The sequence below is a fragment of the Pristiophorus japonicus genome, chromosome 13 (assembly GCF_044704955.1).
Source record: "Pristiophorus japonicus isolate sPriJap1 chromosome 13, sPriJap1.hap1, whole genome shotgun sequence".
NCBI classification, from domain to species: domain Eukaryota; kingdom Metazoa; phylum Chordata; class Chondrichthyes; family Pristiophoridae; genus Pristiophorus; species Pristiophorus japonicus.
The window spans coordinates 183,262,422-183,275,215 of record NC_091989.1 but is presented as its reverse complement, the minus strand read 5'-3'; the positions used below and the strand labels follow the sequence as shown (position 1 = coordinate 183,275,215).

Genomic DNA, 12,794 nt, shown 5'->3' with positions numbered 1-12,794 from the left:
TGTGCCATGGGATCTTTTACATCCACCCGAGCGGGCAGACGGGGCCTTAGTTTTATTATCTCATCGGAAAAATGGCACCTCCGACAGTGCAGTTCTCCCTCAGCACTGCACTGGAGTGTCAGCCTAGATTTCTGTGCTCAAGTTCCTGGAGTGGGACTTGAGCCCACGACGTTTGGAGCCAGACGCGAGCGTGCTACCCACTGAGCCACAGCTGTCACTTATATAAGTATTGATATAACGTCATTAATGTAGTTAAAATGCTCCAAAGCGCTTCACAGGAGTATTGCGAAACAAAATTTGACAACGAGCCACATAAGGAGATGTTAGGACAGATGCTTGGTCAAAGAGGTAGGTTTTAAAGGTGGTGAGAGAGGCGAGGTTCAGGGAGGGAATTTCAGAGCTCAGGGCCTCTGCAGCTTAAGGCACGGCCACCAATAGTGGAGTGGTTAAAATCGAGGATGCACAAGGAGCCAGAATTGGAGGAGAGCAGAAAACGCGGATGATTATAGGACTGGAAGAGGTTGCAGAAATAGGGAGGGGTGAGGCCATGGAGGGATTTGTAAACAAGGATGAGAATAATAAAATTGATGTGTTGCTGGACTGGGAGTCATTGTAGGTCAACGAGCACAGGGGGTGAAGTGTGAATGGGACTTGGTGTGAGTTAGTATATGGGCAGCTGAGTTTTGGATGAGCTCAAGTTTATGGAGGGTGTAAGGTGGGAGACCGGCCAGGAGTGCGATGGAATAGTCGGCCGTTGTCAATGTCATTTGAGACTGGGGTTGAAAATCTGCTCGGCTAATCTGGAGTTCAGTGTCCCTGTGTGGTAGCAATCAGCTTGGAGGGCTTTGTGAATACTTGTTCCCCTCAAGTGAGACCTCTATTCTAAGCAATGCTTCTTCTTTAAACATCTGTCAGCATCAAACATACCCAAGAAGATATAGCATGGATTAGCGACAGACTAAAGTTCCCTTTACACAGCCCCAAGATGTCATGCCAAGATCCAAACTTAGAAGTCACTGCTCCTCTGTGATGTCTCCAGATCAGATTGCCAAATTTAGTACAAATTAGTGTATTACTACGATAGGCACTTTAGAAAGCCAGCTGCAGGTCACTTCACTTCGGCCATCATGGAGAGGTTCACCCTTTAGTATAGAAACATAGAAACATAGAAAATAGGTGCAGGAGCAGGCCATTCGGTCCTTTGAGCCTGCACCACCATTCAATATGATCATAGCTGATCATGCAACTTCAGTACCCTACTCCCGCCTTCTCTCCATACCCCTTGATCCCTTTAGCCATAAGGGCCACATCTAACTCCCTCCTGAATATATCCAACGAACTGGCATCAGCAACTTTCTGTGGTAGAGAATTCCACAGCTTCACAATTCTCTGGGTGAAAAAGTTTCTCCTCATCTCGATTCGAAATGTCTTACCCATTACCCTTAGACTGTGTCCCCTGGTTCTGGACTTCCCCAACATCGGGAACATTCTTCCTGCATCTAACCTGTCCAATCCCGTCAGAATTTTATATGTTTCTATGCAATCCCCTCTCATTCTTCTGAATTCCAGTGAGTATAAGCCTAGCCGATCCAGTCTTTCCTCATATGTCAGTCCTGCCATCCTGGTGAACCTTCGCTGTACTCCCTCAATAGCAAGAATGTCCTTCCTCAGATTCGGAGACCAAAACTGCACAAAATACTCAAGGTGTGGTCTCACCAAGGCTCTGTACAACTGCAGTAAGACCTCCCTGCTCCTCTACTCAAATCCTCTCGCTATGAAGGCCAGCATGCCATTTGCTTTCTTTACCGCCTGCTGTACCTGCATGCCAAACTTCAATGACTGATGTACTATGACACCCAGTTCTAGTTGCACCTCCTCATTTACTAATTTGTCACTAATCAGATAATAATCTGCCTTTAGATCCATGGCATTGCAGATGACACTGAGCTGGGTGGCGGTGTGAGCTGTGAGGAGGATGCTAAGAGGCTGCGGGGTGACTTGGACAGGTTAGGTGAGTGGGCAAATGCATGGCGGATACAGTATAATGTGAATAAATGTGAGGTTATCCACTTTGGTGGAAAAAAAATTTATTCACATTATACTGTATCTGCCATACATTTGCCCACTCACCTAACCTGTCCAAGTCACCCTGCAACCTCTTAGCATCCTCCTCGCAGCTCACACCGCCACCCAGCTTAGTGTCATCTGCAATGCCATGGATCTGAACCTAAGTCTAGAGGTGAAAGGATAGATTCCTAATTAACGAACATCATCTAGTTCCCCTCCCTAAGTGTTAGCTGTGGCTCATTGGGCAGCTCTTTTGCCTGTGGGTTCAACTCCCGCTCCAGAGACTTGGGGGGCCAAATTGCTCTGCACCCCAACTGGGGGCAGTAACCAGTTAGGGCCAGGTGTAAAAGTCCCGCCCCCTGCTGCAGAATTAGGCTTGCCACCCCTCAAAGGAAGTGGAGTGCAATCTCGCGCAGTCCACTTCCTTTAGGGGCGGGTCCCGGGCGCGACTGGGGCGGTGAGTGAAGCGCTACCCGGATGCTCCACGTAGCACTGACGCACTTCAATGCCCCTCCCCATTGTTTAAAGGGGAGGGCCGCTGCGCACTCTACATGGCCTCTGATGGCCTCCAGGGCAGCGAAGGACCGGGCCGACAATCCGGTGCCCAAAACGGAGTGCCAGGCTGCACGCTGGCGGCCCGGACCACGCTAGGGCCGCCATCCAGGAGCCGACCGGAGAGTCAGCAATCCAGATAAAGTGGCGGCGAGGGGGAGCTGGCGAACTCCCCTTTAAGTAGCGCCCCGAGAGCGGGTGTCGGCCAGCTTCGTGACCCCCGGGGCTGGCGCTGACATCCGCTCACGCCAGCCTGACGGGCTGCAGGGCAATTTCCCCCGCGGGGCGGTGTGGGGCTGGCACGGGGCGGTGAGGGGCCGTGTCGTGCGAGTGCCCAAGACGCCGAACCATGGGGCTCCTGCCATGGCAGAGCCTCCACAAACTCCCGGGCGATTTCCCGGGAGCCGGTAGCACCCGACCCCCCCGGGTGAAAAGTATCCTCCATCCCGTTAGCAAACTTCGGAGGCGCTATCGGGCCTCTAAAAATAGGCAATTTCACCCACTTGACCTCAAAAATCTAGACTGATACTCCAGTGCAGTGTTGAGGGAGTGCTGCACTGTCGGAGATGCCGTCTATCAGGCAACACGTTAAACGAAGGCCCTGTGTGCTCTCTAAGGTGGATGTAAAAGATCCCATGACTCTTTTAAAGGAGAGCAGCGGAGTTATCCCTAGTGTCCTGACTAATATATATCCCTCATCAGCATAATTAAAAAACAGATTATCTGGTCATGGTCACAGTGCTGGTGGTGGGAGCTTGCTGTGCAAAAAGTGGCTGCCACATTTCCTACATTACAACAGTGACTATACTTCAAAAGAATTTCATTGGCGGTAAACGTGCTTTGGAATGACCTGAGGTCATTGAAAGTGTTATATAAATGCAAGTTTTCTCAGATTTTCCTGTTTATGCATAAAAGTTGGGTTTGCAAAATGTTGGATCTGCACTCTGGACGAGTGCAGCTCCAACAACACTCAAGAAGCTTGAAACCATCCAGGACAGAGCAGCCCGCTTGATTGGCACCCCATCCACCACCTTCAACATTCACTCCCCCCACCACCAACGCACCGTGCCTGCAGTGTGTACCATCTAAAAGATGCACTGCATCAACTCGCCAAGGCTTCTTTGGCAAAACCTCCCAAACCCACGACTTCTACCACCTGGAAGGACAAGGGCAGCAGGCGCATGGGAACACTATCGCCTCCAAGTTCCTCTCCAAGTCACACACCATCCTGACTTGAAAAAATATCGGCTGTTCCTTCATCGTCACTGGGTCAAAATCCTGGAAACCTCTCCCTATCGGCACTGTGGGAGCACCTTCACCACACACACTGCAGAGGCTCATCACCACCTTCTCAAGGACATTTACGGATGGACAATAAATGCTGACCTTTCCAGAGATGCCTACATCCCAGGAACCAATAGTAAAAAATTTGATTAAAAGCCACATTTTTTTTTAAAGTTGAGACACCAAGATGAAGGAAACAAGAGATTAGTGTGCAAAATTAAAGCACATGGTATTGGGGGTAATGTACTGATGTAGATAGGGAACTGGTTGGCAGACAGGAAGCAGAGAGTCAGGATAAATGGGTCATTTTCAGAATGGCAGGCAGTGACTAGTGAGGTGCCGCAGGGCTCAGTGCTGGGATCCCAGCTATTTACAATATACATTAATGAGTTAGATGAAGGAATTGAGTGTAATATCTCCAAGTTTGCAGATGACACTGAACTGGGTGGCGGTGTGAGCTGTGAGGAGGACGCTAAGAGGCTGCAAGTTGACTTGGACAGGTTAGGTGAGTGGGTAAATGCATGGCAGATGCAGTATAATGTGGATAAATGTGAGGTTATCCACTTTGGGGGAAAAACACAAAGGCAGAATATTATCTGAATGGCGGCAGGTTAGGAAAAGGGGAGGTGCAATGAGGCCTGGGTGTCATGGTACATCAGTCATTGAACGTTGGCATGCAGGTACAGCAGGTGGTGAAGAAGGCAAATGGTATGTTGACCTTCATAGCTAGGGGATTTGAGTAGGGAGCAGGGAGGTCTTACTGCTGTTGTACAGGACATTGGTGAGGTCTCACCTGGAATATTGTGTTCAGTTTTGGTCTCCTAATCTGAGGAAGGCATTCTTGCTATTGAGGGAGTGCAGAGAAGGTTCACCAGACTGATTCCTGGGATGGCTGGACTGACATATGAGGAGAGATTAGATCGACTGGGTCTGTATTCATGGAAGTTTAGAAGGACTAGAGTGAATCTCAGAAACATATAAAATTCTGATGGGGCTGGACAGGTTAGATGCAGGAAGAATGTTCCTGATGTTGGGGAAGTGCAGAACCAGGGAACACAGTCTAAGGATAAGGGGTAAGCCATTTAGGACTGAAATGAGGAGAAACATCTTCACTCAGAGAGTTGTTAACCTGTGGAAATCCCTACCGCAGAGAGCTGTTGATGCCAGTTCATTGGATATATTCAAGAGGGAGTTAGATGTGGCCCTTACGGCTAAAGGGATCAAGGGGTATGGAGAGAAAGCAGGAAAGGGGTACTGAGGTGAATGATCAGCCATGATCTTATTGAATGATGGTGCCGGCTCGAATGGCCAAATGGCCTACTCCTGCACCTATTTTCTATGTTTCTATGTTTCTATGACTCAGATTCTTATTTCAGGAAACGAATAGCAGGCAGGGCAAGTTAAAAATGAGTGATTTAGTGTGTCGCAGTGCTTGAAGATTGTAAGAGGAAAGAAAGACTAATAGAGGTGCATGGGCCACTACACCAATGTGATAACGCACAGTTAGAGTGAGAATAGAGTTAGAGTAGAAATGTTAGAGTAGTAGTGTGATGATCAATTGTCAATCAACTTACTCAAATGTAAATACAGCTACATGGGATGAAAACTGGACAGATTCTGCAACGGGCGGGAAATCCATTCTGCCAGATGACTCCATAGAATTTTACAGCTTAGAAGGAGGCCAGTTGTTCCGTCGCACTTATGATGGCTGTCTCCCATTCCTGCTACCCGAACTCAAAAATCCTTAAAATGTTCCTGTTTTCAAATATTTGCTCATTTATTTTTTTTTTTTGCTTTGGGCAGTTTCAAGAGGAGGTATAACTTCAAGATCCATTCTTCCCAATTGATCTTGATCTAAATCGATCATTGGTGTCCCCAGTCGGATATTACTTCACGCTAAATTGTACTACGGAAAACCATATTGTGGATCACTCGCTGAATTAGTTCATTAAGTTGCTGTGCTATAAGTTACAAGCTATTCAAATAGGTTTTGTAAAAGAAGCACAATTAAACTAAAAGTACTGTGGCAAGACTCTTCTGCTGAATTGTTCACTGGTCCCAATAGACTAGTTCTTACCAGATCCTATAAATAGTACTGTGAAGATGACTAATTATTAAACAAGTCAACCCAAAAATTATGTATTCAGTGAGCTCCTTCCATGCTGAAAGTCAAAGAATAAATTAAAGAGGATGGAAAGAGATTTAGAATTGAAAGGGAAAGAAGATGAACAGAGATATAAAGCGCACAAAAGGGCAAATGACAGATCCAGAAGGATGGATTTTGGCTGCAATAATAAGGGAAGTGCAAGCAGAGGCATTGAGCAAATTAACATTTTCAGAAAGACGGATTTAAAGAGCCGGAAAATCAAAATTGACAGGGGGGAAATGAAGAGAGGAAACAATGGGTTGCTGTCGAAAAGCAAGTCAAGCAGGCAAATATCCAGACATAAAAGGAGGCAATTTCACAAACCCCCACCCCCAATGAGGACCCGTGAACACAGCAGACTCGGGAATGTGTTGTTTTCCCTAAAGTGACACGAATAAGAGAACCACAGAGACGTGTTAAACCAAAAGGGATGGGTGAACGGGTGATCATTTGCCTTTCACCTCTGGGATCTGAGCTCACAATCGCCCCATCTCAAGTTTCCTGTTACAAGCTCATATCCTCAAGTTGGATGTGACTACCTCCCATCCTGTCACCAGCTCCCATCTTGCTACAGTTGTACAGGGTATTGGTGAGGCCACACCTGGAATACTGCGTGCAGTTTTGGTTTCCATATTTACGAAAGGATATACTTGCTTTGGAGGCAGTTCAGAGAAGGTTCACTAGGTTGATTCTGGAGAAGTAGCGGCAGGGATTGTGGATGCATTGGTTGTAATTTACTAAAATTCCGTGGATTCTGGGGAGGTCCCAGCAGATTGGAAAACTGCAAATGTAACGCCCCTATTTAAAAAAGGAGGCAGACAAAAAGCAGGAAACTGTTGACTAGTTAGCCTAACATCTGTGGTTGGGAAAATGTTGGAATCCATTATTAAAGAAGCAGTAGCAGGGCATTTGGAAAAGCAAAATTCGGTCGGGCAGAGTCAGCATGGTTTTATGAAGGGGAAGTCATGTTTGACAAATTTGCTGGAGTTCTTTGAGGATGTAACGAACAGGGTGGATAGAGGGGAACCAGTGGATGTGGTGTATTTGGACTTCCAGAAAGCAATTGACAAGGTACCACATAAAAGGTTACTGCACAAGATAAAGGTTCATGGGGTTGGGGGTAATTTATTAGCATGGATAGAGTATTGGCTAGCTAACAGAAAACAGAGAGTTGGGATAAATGGTTCATTCTCTGGTTGGCAACCAGTAACTAGTGGGGTGCCGCAGGGATCAGTGCTGGGACCCCAACTATTTACAATCTATATTAATGACTTGGAAGAAGGGACTGAGTATAACGAGCCTAGTTTGCTGACGATACAAAGATGGGAGGAAAAGCAATGTGTGAGGAGGACACAAAAAATCTGCAAAAGGACACAGACAGGCTAAGTGAGTGGGCAAAAATTTGGCAGATGAAGTATAATGTTGGAAAGTGTGAGGTCATGCACTTTGGCAGAAAAAAATCAAAGAGCAAGTTATTATTTAAATGGAGAAAGATAGCAAAATGCCGCAGTACAGCGGGACCTGGGGGTACACAAAAGGATAGTATGCAGGTACAGCAATTGACCAGGAAGGCCAATGGTATCTTGGCCTTTATTGCAAAGGGGATGGAGTATAAAAGTAGGGAAGTCTTACCACAGCTATATAAGGTATTGGTGAGGCCACACCTGGAACACTGCGTGCAGTTTTGGTTTCCATATTTACGAAAGGATATACTTGCTTTGGAAGCAGTTCAGAGAGGGTTCACTAGGTTAATTCCGGGGATGAGGGGTTTGACTTATGAGGAAAGGTTGAGTAGGTTGGGCCTCTACTCATTAGAATTCAGAAGAATGAGAGGTGATCTTATCGAAACATATAAGATTATGAGGGGGCTTGACAAGGTAGCTGCAGAGAGGATGTTTCCACTGATAGGGGAGACTAGAACTAGAGGGCATAATCTTAGAATAAGGGGCTGCCCATTTAAAACTGAGATGAGGAGAAATTTCTTCTCTCAAAGGGTTGTGGATCTGTGGAATTCGCTGCCTCAGAGAGCTGTGGAAGCCAGGACATTGAATATATTTAAGACAGAGATAGACAGCTTGTTAACTGATAAGGGATTAAGCGGTTATGGGGAGCGGACAGGGAAGTGGATCTCAGTCCATGGTCGGATCAGCCAGGATCGTATTAAATCTATGGCCTACTCCTGCTCCTATTTCTGATGTTCTTGTCCTCAAGTTTCCTGTCACCAGCTCCCATTCTCAAGTGCCCTCTGACTATCTCCGAGCCTCAGGTTTCTTTTTCGCAACTTCCAACCCACAATTAGAAGTGAGGAAACACTTCAATCCCATGAACATGCTCCCGGTGCCCTGAACCACTTCGAGCTGTTCTCAGTGGACTTTGAGTGCACAGGGCTGAGCTATTAGAAGCGCAGCGATATAAAATCTGTGCTGGCATATGTACCGGAGCTTCAGATTTTGTTTATATACTTATTGAAAGAACAATGAAAATGGATGAGTTAGCTTGGCAAATTGCATAATTATGAACGGCATGTTTTTAATTAATGGCTATTAGCAATCGCCCTCCTAAGCGTACACATGTAATTACACAGTGATTTGAAGGGGAAAGAGATGGCATCATTGTTCCCTGTGCATTAGCGAGTCCCTCCCTCTCAATATTCTCATAGGAGGAATAACCAATTCATCATTTTTTAATGATCTATGGGTGGGTTATCAATTAGTAGGAACATGAGAGAGGCAGCCCCTTGGTAGCACAATTTCCAGCAAGAGTTTTCTTTTTCCTCCTCTATAAATTCTGTGTGGGAGTATGGAGAAAAAAAGTACTATCCTGAGTGAATTTAAACCTGGAAGACAGTCCCAGGTTAATTCCAGTCTTAGATACGACTCCTACATCTGAGAAAGCTCTTCACTTTAAGTCGTGGATCAGTGGGAAGCACTGTCGCCTCTGAGTCACAAGGTTGTGGGTTCAAGGGAATTGAGCAGATAATCTCGGCTGACACACCCAGTGCAGTGCTGAGGGAGTGCTGCACTGTCGGAGATGCCGTCTTTCAGAGGAGACCTCAAACCGAGGCCCTGTCTGCCCTCTCAGGTGGGCATAAAAGATCCCGTGGCACTATTTTGAAGAAGAGCAGGGCAGTTCTCCCCAGTGTCCTGGCCAATATTTATACACTCAACCAACTTCACGATAAACAGATTATCTGGTCATTATCACATTGCTGCTTGTGGGAGCTTGCTGTGTGCAAATGGGCCACCACGTTTCCTACATTACAATAGTGACTACACTTCAGAAAGTACTTCATTGGCTGTAAAGCACTTTGGGAAATTCTGAGGTCTTGAAATGTGCTGTAGAAATGCAAGCTCTTGTTACTGAAAGCATTGAAGGGGAGAGGAACACTCATTTGTGCCTCGACACTTCTGCCATCAACACAGAACAACAGATGGGCAGGAAGGAGTGACAAGGCACAGTAAACAAAAAAAGATAGGAATCAGATGTTATAACCTGCTAGAGCAGAACTCAGTGTTTTGTATATATAATCCCTAACCTTCAATTGTGTTTTCTGCCTTGTATTCCCCTCCCACCCATCTGCCTGTACATTAAGGGCACAGGTGCTGGCTGAGTCATTCTCATATCTACAAGTTAAATAATCATCAAATAGCTCAACCTGCTTCTATATTTCCAGCACTGTTCAACGAGTGAATTGTCAACACAAATTGCCTCTTACTACAAATTGCTATTTTTTAAAAATTACCAGCAATTGTGGAAATAGGCTGTGTGGTTGATAATGAAGAAGAAAGCTACAGGAGGATATCAATGTACTGCTCAGGGGGATAGAACAGTGGCAAATGGCATTCAATCCAGATAAGTGTGAAGTAATGCAATTGGCAAGGGAAGTAAGTCTAGGGAATACAAATTGAATGGTACGATACTTAAAAGTGTAGAGGAACAAAGAGACCTTGGAGTGCAGGTCCACAGATCCCTAAAGGTAGCAGGCCAGGTCGATAAGGTGATTAAGAAGGCATATGGAATACTTGCCTTTATTAGTCGAGGCATGGAATACAAGAGCAGGGAGGTTATGCTTGAACTGTATAAAACAAATGCTGAGGCTGCAGCTGGAGTACTGTGTGCAGTTCTGGTCACCACGTTACAGGAAAGATGTGATTGCACTGGAAAGGGTGCAGAGGAGATTTACAAGAATGTTGCCTGGACTGGAGAATTGTGTCTATGAGGAAAGATTGGAGACGCTGGGTCTATTTTCTTTGGAACAGAGGAGGCTGAGGGGAGACCTGATTGAGGTGTATAAAATTATGAGGGGCCTGGATAGAGTGGATAGGAAGGACCTATTTCCCTTGGCATAGTGGTCAACAACCAGGGGACATAGATTTAAAGTAATTGGGGGGAGGTTTAGAGGAGATATGAGGAACTCACTGCCTGAAAGGGTGGTAGAGGCAGAAACCCTCACCACATTTAAAAAATAAACGGATGTGCACTTAAAGTGCCATAACCTACAGGGCTACGGACCAAGAGCTAGAAAGTGGGATTAGGCTGGATAGCTCTTGGTCAGCTGGTGCGGACACGATGGGCCGAAATGGCCTCCTTCCGTGCTGTAAATTCCTGTGATTCTATGAAATGTAATTTTGTTTTTTTTTAAATATATTCAACTTCCATAATAGCAAGGGAAGGAAATGACAGTGCTAAACCAACACTGACCTAAGCAGAGAGGTGAAACCCAACCATATAGAAGTGATTGGGTTGTTGGCAAAAGGGGGAAGAAATCGTCACTACCTCTTTATCTGCTTTTGGACTCATGTTACTGTTATGTATGTATGTAAACCTCATCAAAATGTAAGTCTTGCCACTAGGGGGCACACCAGTGGGAGACCTAAAAATCACCTGTGCACCCTGGGGCAAGCAGGTATAAAAGGTGACTCACCATTCTGCTTCTCCACTCTGGAGTCTGAATAAAGAGACCAAGGTCACAACAAAGGTCACAAGGTCACAGCAATACAGCCCTGTGGATATATTCTGAACATCACTGTTACAACCGAGTGCTTTGAGCTCTTTGAATTTCTCTTCCGATGTTCTCCCCCTTCATGCCTAGCCGGCCAGTTGAAGATCTACCCCACTGGCTCCTTGCTGGGGCAACTACCCACAGACCTTGACAACTTTCTACATCTCACCCAAGTGGCCTCTCTTGTGCGAGCCACAGACATTGCGTGTTAGCAGGCAGTTTGACCTTTTTATTTTATTTATTCATGTGATGTGGGCATCGTTGGCAAAGCCAGCATTTATTGCCCATCCCTAATTGCCCTTAACTGAGTGGCTTGATTGGCCATTTCAGAGGGCTGTTAAGAGTCAACCACATCACTGTGGGTCTGGAGTCACATATGGAGCTGAGCCCAAGATCAGATCAGCCATGATCTTATTAAATGGTGGAGCAGGCTCGAGGGACCAACTGGCCTGCTCTTATTTCTTATATTTTTATACAGACCAGACTGGCTAAGGACAGAAGATTTATATCCCTAAAGGATATTAGTGAACCAGATGTGTTTTAACAACAATCACAATTACACGGTCACCATTACTGATACTAGCTTTTTTTTAAATTCCAGATTTATTTACTTAACCGAATTCAAATTCACCAGCTTCCGTGGTGGGATTTGAACTTATGTCTCTGGATCATTGGTCCAGGGCTCTGGATTACTTGCCCAGTAAGATATCCACTATGCTGCCGTACCCAGACAAATGGTGGGGGGAGAGGAAGAGGTGTAATGTCACAGCTGAACCTAATCTTTCCCTCGCATCTACGCTCTAACTTTTTTCCAGTAGGAGGGAAAGGGAGTGAACAGGAGCAGGATTCCTTGCTGAATACGAACAGGTGGAGGTTCTGTATCTCAAATACATAGAAACATAGAAAATAGGAGCAGTAGTAGGCCATTCGGCCCTTCGAGTCTGCACCGCCATTCAATATGATCATGGTTGATCCTCTATCTCAACACCATATTCCTGCTTTTTCCCCATAACCCTTGATGCCTTTTGTGTCTACAAATCTATCTCCTTCTGAAATATATTGAGTGACTTGGCCTCCACAGCCTTCTGTAGTAGAGAGTTCCACAGGTTCACCACCCACTGAGTGAAAAAATGTCTCCTCATCTCGGTCCTGAATTTCCTACCCCGTATCCTGAGACTGTGACCCCTTGTTCTAGACTTCCCAGCCCGGGGGAAACATCCTCCCCGCATCCAGTCTGTCCAACCCAGTCAGAATTTTATACGTTTCAATGAGATCCCCTCTCATTCTTCTAAACTTTAGTGAATACAGGCCTTGTTAGATCCCATTGAGAGCATTGCATTCCATTCAGGGCACGGCACCTCAGGGAGGATATATTGACCTTGGAGGGGAGCAGCATAGATTCACTGGGATGAATCTGCACTGCATACAGGTACAGCAGGCGGTGAAGAAGGCGAATGGCATGTTGGCCTTCATAGCGAGAGGATTTGAGTATAGGAGCAGAAAGGCCTTACTGCAGTTGTACAGGGCCTTGGTGAGGCCACACCTTGAATATTGTGTAATGTTTTGGTCTCCCAATCTGAGGAAGGACATTCTTGCTATTGAGGGAGTGCAGCGAAGGTTCACCAGACTGATTCCCGGGATGGCAGGACTGACATATGAAGAAAGACTGGATCAACTAGGCTTATATTCAATGGAATTTAGAAGAATGAGAGGGGATCTCATAGAAACATATAAAATTCTGAT

The 12,794-nt window shown here is 45.9% G+C and overlaps 1 protein-coding gene across 2 annotated transcripts in view; it reads left to right on the top strand.

Moving 5' to 3' along the window:
- The window catches only part of LOC139278367 (cadherin-8-like), a 221,791-nt gene that overhangs the window by 197,879 nt on the left and 11,118 nt on the right, over positions 1-12,794 (top strand). The gene's annotated exons all lie outside the window — the stretch shown is intronic.